At 42.7% G+C, this 7,500-nt stretch overlaps 1 protein-coding gene across 2 annotated transcripts in view; it reads left to right on the top strand.

Annotated features, from left to right (window-relative positions):
- Positions 1 to 7,500, top strand: part of LOC126395759 (tetraspanin-18-like) — a 67,421-nt gene that overhangs the window by 8,909 nt on the left and 51,012 nt on the right. The gene's annotated exons all lie outside the window — the stretch shown is intronic.

The raw sequence follows: 7,500 nt of genomic DNA on the forward strand, positions 1-7,500 counted from the left end.
GGGGGGGGGGGGGGGCTGCTGGTTAGACTGAGGTCGAGCTCTGACAGTTAGAGACCTGAGACGTCTGAGGGAAATACTGAATATCAGGCTCAATTTTGTTAAAGCAGAAGGAATTAAAACACATTGATTGGTTTTAGTGTGAAGAAGAAAACGATTGCAGGGCTCGGAATAATGATCATTATCCTCATCAGTTAATCTATAATTGTTTTCTTAATTCATCGATTATGTGTTTAGTCTATAAAAATGTCAGACAATTGTGAAAAATGTCTGTTATATGTTTCCAGAGCCCGAGGTGATGTCTGTATATCCAAAGATGTTATTTAACAGATACAAAACAGAGAAAAGCTGCAAATTCTGACTTTAAAGAAACCGGATCAATAATTGACTAATTGTTTCAGCTCTGCTTCGTTTACAGAAAATTTGTCAGACAACATTAGCTTTTTGGAAATCATTACCTTGGGCTCAAGGAAATCTCAAAGATGGTGACCATTCTCTAACATTTCATACCTTAAACAATAAATGGATTATTAAAAAAAATATATATTAACAAGTAGACGATGCAGAGAAAATCAATTTGCAGCTGTTTTGATAATCAGTTAATTGTTAAAATCAATTTCCCAGCAAAAAAATTAAATATTCTCTGGTTACAGATTCCCGAATGTCAGATTTTCTTCTTGTATATCGTTATAAATGTATTAATGTTTGGATTTTTGAAAGTAAATTAGACAAAACAGGCAGCTGAAAGATGACACTTTGGACTCTGGGAAAATTGTGATGGTCATTTTTAAAATTAGATTATGACATTTAAAGATTAATCAATTGATTAATTAGAAATAAATCAACAGATTTAAAGAAAATAGTTGGTTAATTCTTGGTTTTGTCCAGAGGACGCTTTGAAACTTCAATTTGATCTATTTGTCTTAACCAATTTTTTTTTAAATCCTGTAATTTCTTAAAATGATGTGGACACAGTTATTAGCTGAACCAAAGTGTGATTTTTACTTCTCAGATTTTGTTTGAAGAAGTGAAAGTAACCAGTATCTCTCAAGAAAAAATAAAAGTACGAATTTTGTGCAGCAGATAATTTTCTTTAATCGTGGTGACTCGTCAGATTTCTGTCTGCTAATGATACATTTTTTTGGTAATGACTGGATCTGGCAGAGAGGAGGAAGGAAGAGGGTCGTTTCCCTGATGTGTTGATTTAATTAGGAGCCTTTAACTCGACCTTTTCTCCTCAAACACACTGCGGACACATGACGCTCTTTCAGAGGTTTCTAACCAGATTAAACTGAGTGAATTGAGGAGCAGATGGTCAGACCTCCACAGAGCGACCTGCACCCTGAGCTCTGCTCGGTCACAACACCAAGAGAGCTTTTCTTGGTTTCCTTTGTCAAAAACTCGTTTTGAGTTTCTGTGTCAGTCAACCAGACGAAACATTCACTGAGAACATGTTAACTGAAGTTGTGTGAAAGTTATATTTTAGATATTTAACATAAACTTCTGTGTTACAGAGAGCTTCACAATAAATTAAGAATGGGAAATATAAATGGATATAAACACAAAGAGGAGATATTACATTTGAATAAACAAACGTAGGCAAGTGACATTATTAATAAAAAAAACCATTAATATGAGATTTAAATATTCAGCAGCGACGGTAGAGGACTGTTAATGACACAGGACACACATTTAATAACAATAAACTTTTTACAAGGAAAAACTGAGACTCTTTGTTCCTCTGAAGACCTGCGGGGGGGTCATAGCATGTTAACATATTTCATCCATCCATCCATTTTCATCCATTTATCGGGGGCCAGGTCGCCGTAGCAGCAGGCTGAGCACAATACTTGAGAGACGTCCCCCCAGTCGTCCCTCTCCCCTGAGACGCTTTCCAGCTCCTCCTGGAGGACCCCGAGGTGTTCCCAGACCAGATGAGATCTATAATCCCTCCAGTGTGCTCTGGGTCTGCCCCGGGGCCTCCTACCAGCTGGACCAGGAGGATCCTGATCAGATGTTGAAGCACCTCAACATGAAGGAGCAGCGGCTCTACTCCGAGCTCCCTCCAGATGTCTGACTCCTCCCCCTATCTCTAAGGCTATCTGTGACCTCATTCTTTCAGTCACTACCCAGAGCTCATGACCATAGGTGAGGGTTGGGGCGGAGATGGACCAGGAAATTGAAAGCTTTGCCTTCTAGCTCAGCTCCCTCTGAACCACGACGGACAGGTGCAGCACCTGCATCACTGCTGACGCCGCACCAAACAGCCGATCCATCTCATGCTCCATTCTACCCTCACTGTGAACAAAACCCCGAGATACCTGAACTCCTTCTCTTGGGGTAATCCACAGTTTTCCAGCAGAGAACCATGACCTCAGATTTGGAGGTGCTGACTCTCATCCTGACTGCTTCACACTCAAACCGCCCCAGGTCATGCTGGAGGTCACGGTGTGACGAAGCCAACAGAACCACATCATCTGCATAGAGCAGAGACGCAAGTCTATGGTCCCTAAATTGGACTCCTTCCTCCGCCCGGCTGCACCTTGAGATCCTGTCCCGATCCACAGGAACGGTGATAAGGAACATGTTTATATATTACATACTTCGTACCTATACTTCTTATTTCTACTTGTATTATTCTCTACGCTGTATACCAGAGCATCTGTAATGAACCACAGTGTCCCTCCCGGGGATCAGTAAAGTATTTTGATTCTGATTCTGATTGAGAGGTGAGTATATGAAAGATAAGCCGTTGTAGCTGGTGGAATATTTTATGATTGGAAATATCAGACTTGACATGTTTACTGATGCTCAGATGTGGATCAGAAGTCTCTCAGCTTCAGAGGCTGATTTGGGGCCATTTGAATCAAAGAATTTGCAATTTAACCATAAAATCCAACATTACATCAGACCCTGAATGCAGCGTGGCAGCTCTTAGTGCTCTCTGCCACGACTCAATGCTTTATTAAATACAAAAGAAGTGGTGCAGCTGTAACACAGTGGCTAAATCACCAGAGCTTTTGGCAGCGAGCCACTCGTACACACTCTTTAACACGTGGAGGCTGGTAATTCAGAGCAGAGTCTGAATGCGGCCGCTGAGAGAAACCAGCAGACTGTATTCTTCAGTTTGTTCTCTCAAATCTGAACCAGATGGTCTCAGCTGTGATGAAGGTGATGTTTCTTTTACACTGTGAGGCCGTTACAGCGAGAGGAGCCTGCTGCATGTGTGATCCTGCTCCGACAGGCGCTTCACTTTGTGGTGAGTTGGATAATCTGCATGGACGGCAGCTTTTAATCGCACCTGCTGCATTGACTCCACTTAATAGAGGAGTTGTCTCGGGTGTGCAGGGCGCTCAGCTGTCTGAGGAGAGTGGACGCCTCCCTCTCTCCGCCTCGGCATCCACCTCTCGGGGTTCGAGTGTAATTGGGTCTCTGGAGGATTTGGTGTCTACCTCTGTGTGCTCCATGTTTTTACTTTCATCTTTTTAAGGTTTGGTTTGTCGTCGAGCGGCTGACAGCTCAGCGCTCTCCGGTGGCTCTGAGGTGCTGAAGTGTTGGGAGTAATTCTCTTTTCATCACGTCTTCCATCAGGAGTAAAGCTGCTCTTTGGGTTTTAGAGCAATCAGATAACAACTTTTAGTTTGACACCAGCTCTTCAGTGTGTGCTGGAGTACTCAATTTTCTGGCTCCATTGTGTTGTGGGTTTTTCACACTCCTGCAGATTTCAGGCACAACTTTGATGGAGTTTTAATAGCAGATCGTTTTCTGTATTTTAAGAGTAAGTCCTTGCACTAACTTTCCCTCTGCTGCTCTCACTGTAATGTGCACAGGAGCGATAATGTTGTAAACTGTGAATCTGATGATGCACACATTAAAAAGGCAGGAGCAGGCGTCTGCTTTGAACCTGCGCTCATCACTTTGAGTTCAGGTGCGTTTGATGGAGTTTGAATCTGCATTTCAAACTGATCGTTAAACACTTGAGAGATGAAAACAGTTATTCAGGTCCTCTCCGAAAACGTTCAGCTGGTGCAGGATTAGTCACCATCTCACCTCATCTGCACATGAATATGATTTTGTTTCTCACACTGAGGAAATAAAGAATGTAAGAAACGGGGAGAAGGGCTTCTTGCTGTGTGGGCAGCAGCTGCTGTCAACAGATTTGGAAGGTCCTCCACATCTGTGAGTCATGAGCCTTCTGTTTGACAGAGCTGCATCATCTGCACGGGATGACAGGTTTTATGCCACCACACCGGTGATAGCCGTGGCCGCAGGGATTATGTTTTCAGGTTGTCCATCCATCCCTTCCTTGTGAACACAATATCTCAAAAACACCCCAAGGGGATTTTTTCAAATTTGGCACAGCGTTCACCTGGACGCAGCGATGGTCTGATTAGATTTTGGTGGTCAAAGGTCAGAGTCACTGTGACCTTGCATCTGTCTCTTGTGTTTTTCCTCTTCCAAATTAAAGGTCTAAGGATGGAGTGTGTCGTATATTGTACAGATTGAAAAACCTTTTGAGCTATAAGTTAAAAAACTTGACTTGGTTCAATTTGGATCAACGTTTCTTCTTTGGTCTCTGGTCACATGACTCTTACCCTGCATGTCACAGCTCCCAAGCTAGCAGCAGAGATGAAGAGGAAGGTAGCTCGCTCCAAAACATGATCAAACACAAAAATATATTAAACCTGGTTTAACTTAAACTGAAAACAAACGAGAACACGAAAACCTCAGTGCGTTAATGTCTGTCGTATTTTTTAAACCAGTGTTGATATTTAAGAGTTTCAGATATCTCAAAATGATACATCAATTTTAATCTTTTAATATAATAACCTCAAACATTTTTGATAAGGAACTCTTAAAGCTCCAATGTGAAGGATTTAGAGGGATATGTTGGCAGAAATGGAATATAATATAATCAGTTTGTTTTCTTTAGTGTCTAATCAGCTAAAAAAGAGAATCATTGTGTTTTCGTTACCTCAGAATGAGATGTTTATATCTACACAGGGAGCAGGTCCTCGTCTACAGAGATCATCATGTTGCACAGCTATGTTTCTACAGTAGCCCAGAGTGGACAAACCAAACACTGGCTCTAGATCGGGACATTCACATTTTTATGTTTTGGCATCAGCCACTGTATCAGAAGCATCGAGGAGCACTGGAAACATTTTTTCATGAAACTGTTTAATTCAGTGTTTTTACCAGTTTAAATCAGCTGGTCTGTTTGTTTAGCAGAGGAAGAGACCTCTGTGGATAATTCAGATTACAGTATCAGAGAAAAAAGGTGAGCACACATTGGCAGGTGCTGGGCTAATGGAACATGTAGAAACACTGGGTGTGTTCCGAGCAAGCGACAGAATAGAAATAGAAACACGGCGCCTGATGAAAGTTTAGCTCAAAATGGTGAGCAACATCGCGCCACTGACATCAAGCCATTCATAGTCAGTTAGGATAGTCCAATAGACAGCAATGCAATCAAACTGTTGATGATGATGATGATGATGATGATGAGTTTAGTGGTAAAAAAGAGACGTGATGATTTTCTTTTCTTTCTTTTTGTAATGATTTTCCTTGCAGCTGTTGAGCTTTTACACTGATAGTTTTGATGCAAAATATTTGCAGGTGAGTATTTTGTATTTTCAAGTCGTTTATTTGTCAGGCTCCCGGTGTGTAAAGGCCTCAGGGTCCGTACACATGCTGCATTTTTCTACCCTTGTATTCATTGATTTAAATGTACACACACTGAAGGCGCGCTCAAATGCCAGAGTGACACCGTCACGGCACTCACACATTCCCAAGCGCCTATTTTTCAGGGCACGACGGCTGTGCCCTGAGACAAACAGAGTCCAACTTTTGGAATCCAGCAGCGTGCAACTCATGTCATGTAACAAGGACCAAGCAATCACAGCTGACAGATATCTTTCCTTCTTCAGTAAATATCAGTCTGTGATAAATATGAAGAAGTTGGTCATGTTAGTGCAGAGCTGTCAGAGCGTCACATCTGTCCCACAGACAAACAGGCCGACACACAAACAGAAGATCAGCTCTGCACTCAGGATTTCAGGTAAACAGGCTGTGATACGGTGCTTGTTTTGGTTGCTCAGCAACCTCAGACGCAACTTGCCTCCACGCTTTTGAAAGCTGGCATGGAAAAGGCACAAGAGCAGTGCCCAGCGCTCAACCTCGTGTCTTCCAGGCGGTTAAAGACGCAGCACGCATACAGCCTCTAAAGGATGTTTCTTTTTACCTGATTGTTGCACATGAAGAAATAAATAATTACGTCACAGAGAAATACTTCAGATTTTAAGTGTAGGCACCTTCACAGGTCTGAATCATGTCAGAGCACATTATCATCAGAGCAAAGTCAAACTCAGAGACGCTCTGTCTCTCTGCGTCCTAAAGCTGCATGTTTGGTTTGGTTTTGTTTGTTTGATCCAGAATGAGCTGAAAACAATCGCCTGGTCATCAGCTCCACTGATCAATACGTGTTGGCCCACAGGGGACAGCAGTCATGTTGCAAATGAAACAAAGGCTTTTGTCAGTAGTGAGGTCCAAACAAAAGAGCAGCGACTGAAGGATTAGTTAGTGCACTTTAGGTCTGGCTGCAGTGTTGTGTGTATGAATGTGTTAACTTTACAGCTTCACCCGATACTCATCTCTCTTCATGTGCTGGCTGCTCACAGGTCTGCACGATTGTGACAAATAGTTCTGCAGGTTTGAATCACGTCTTGAAAACAAACAAAAAATAAAAACCATGAATCATGCAGCATTATTCCGGCATGATGAATCACTCCATTACTGAAGCTATTCTTCCTTTTCTTTGGCGTTTCCCACGGCCTGATGTGCTGTAGGCAGCGTACAGTACCATCACAGCAACAACATCGATCATCGCTTCACTGCTGCTCGCATGTGGTGGTTGCTATAGAAACAGCTAGACATTAGGTAGACTGTAAGGGTCATAGTGTGAACTCATTGGTGCTCTTGTCTGGAGGGAGAGCTCTGAAAAACGTATGAATCATGGCTGTAGAAACATGTTAATACATGTGAGACTGTTGTGTTTAATGAGGCCTGCAGACCACCTCCTGCACCTCGTCAGCTGTGTTATGTCTTAGCACCGAGTATTTTCAGCTCCATAACATGCAGAGGAGCTAGAAAAGTGCATAGCAGAGTGCAGATCTCTGCCAGCTGTATGTGGGGCCATGTGGGTGGGAAACAGAAGAGTTGAACCTCACTCAGTTGTCCCTCCCAGCTCCCTTACTCAAGATGGCAGTGCAGATACAAAAAGAAAAATGGGACTAATTCATGTAGTGGATCATAACATATGCGTACGGAGTTAATCTGCAGATGCTCTGGTTCAAAAAATGACCAAACTTTTCTATGCATGTCAGCTTTTGAGCCAAAATGTGGCCCCCAACAGATGGTTAGGCTCATTGTTTTTAGCTGAGCTGATGGTGTGGTGCAGTGGTTAGAACTGTCGCCTCACGGCAAGAGGGCTCCGGGTTTGAA

Source organism: Epinephelus moara, chromosome 1, assembly GCF_006386435.1.
Source record: "Epinephelus moara isolate mb chromosome 1, YSFRI_EMoa_1.0, whole genome shotgun sequence".
NCBI lineage: Eukaryota > Metazoa > Chordata > Actinopteri > Perciformes > Serranidae > Epinephelus > Epinephelus moara.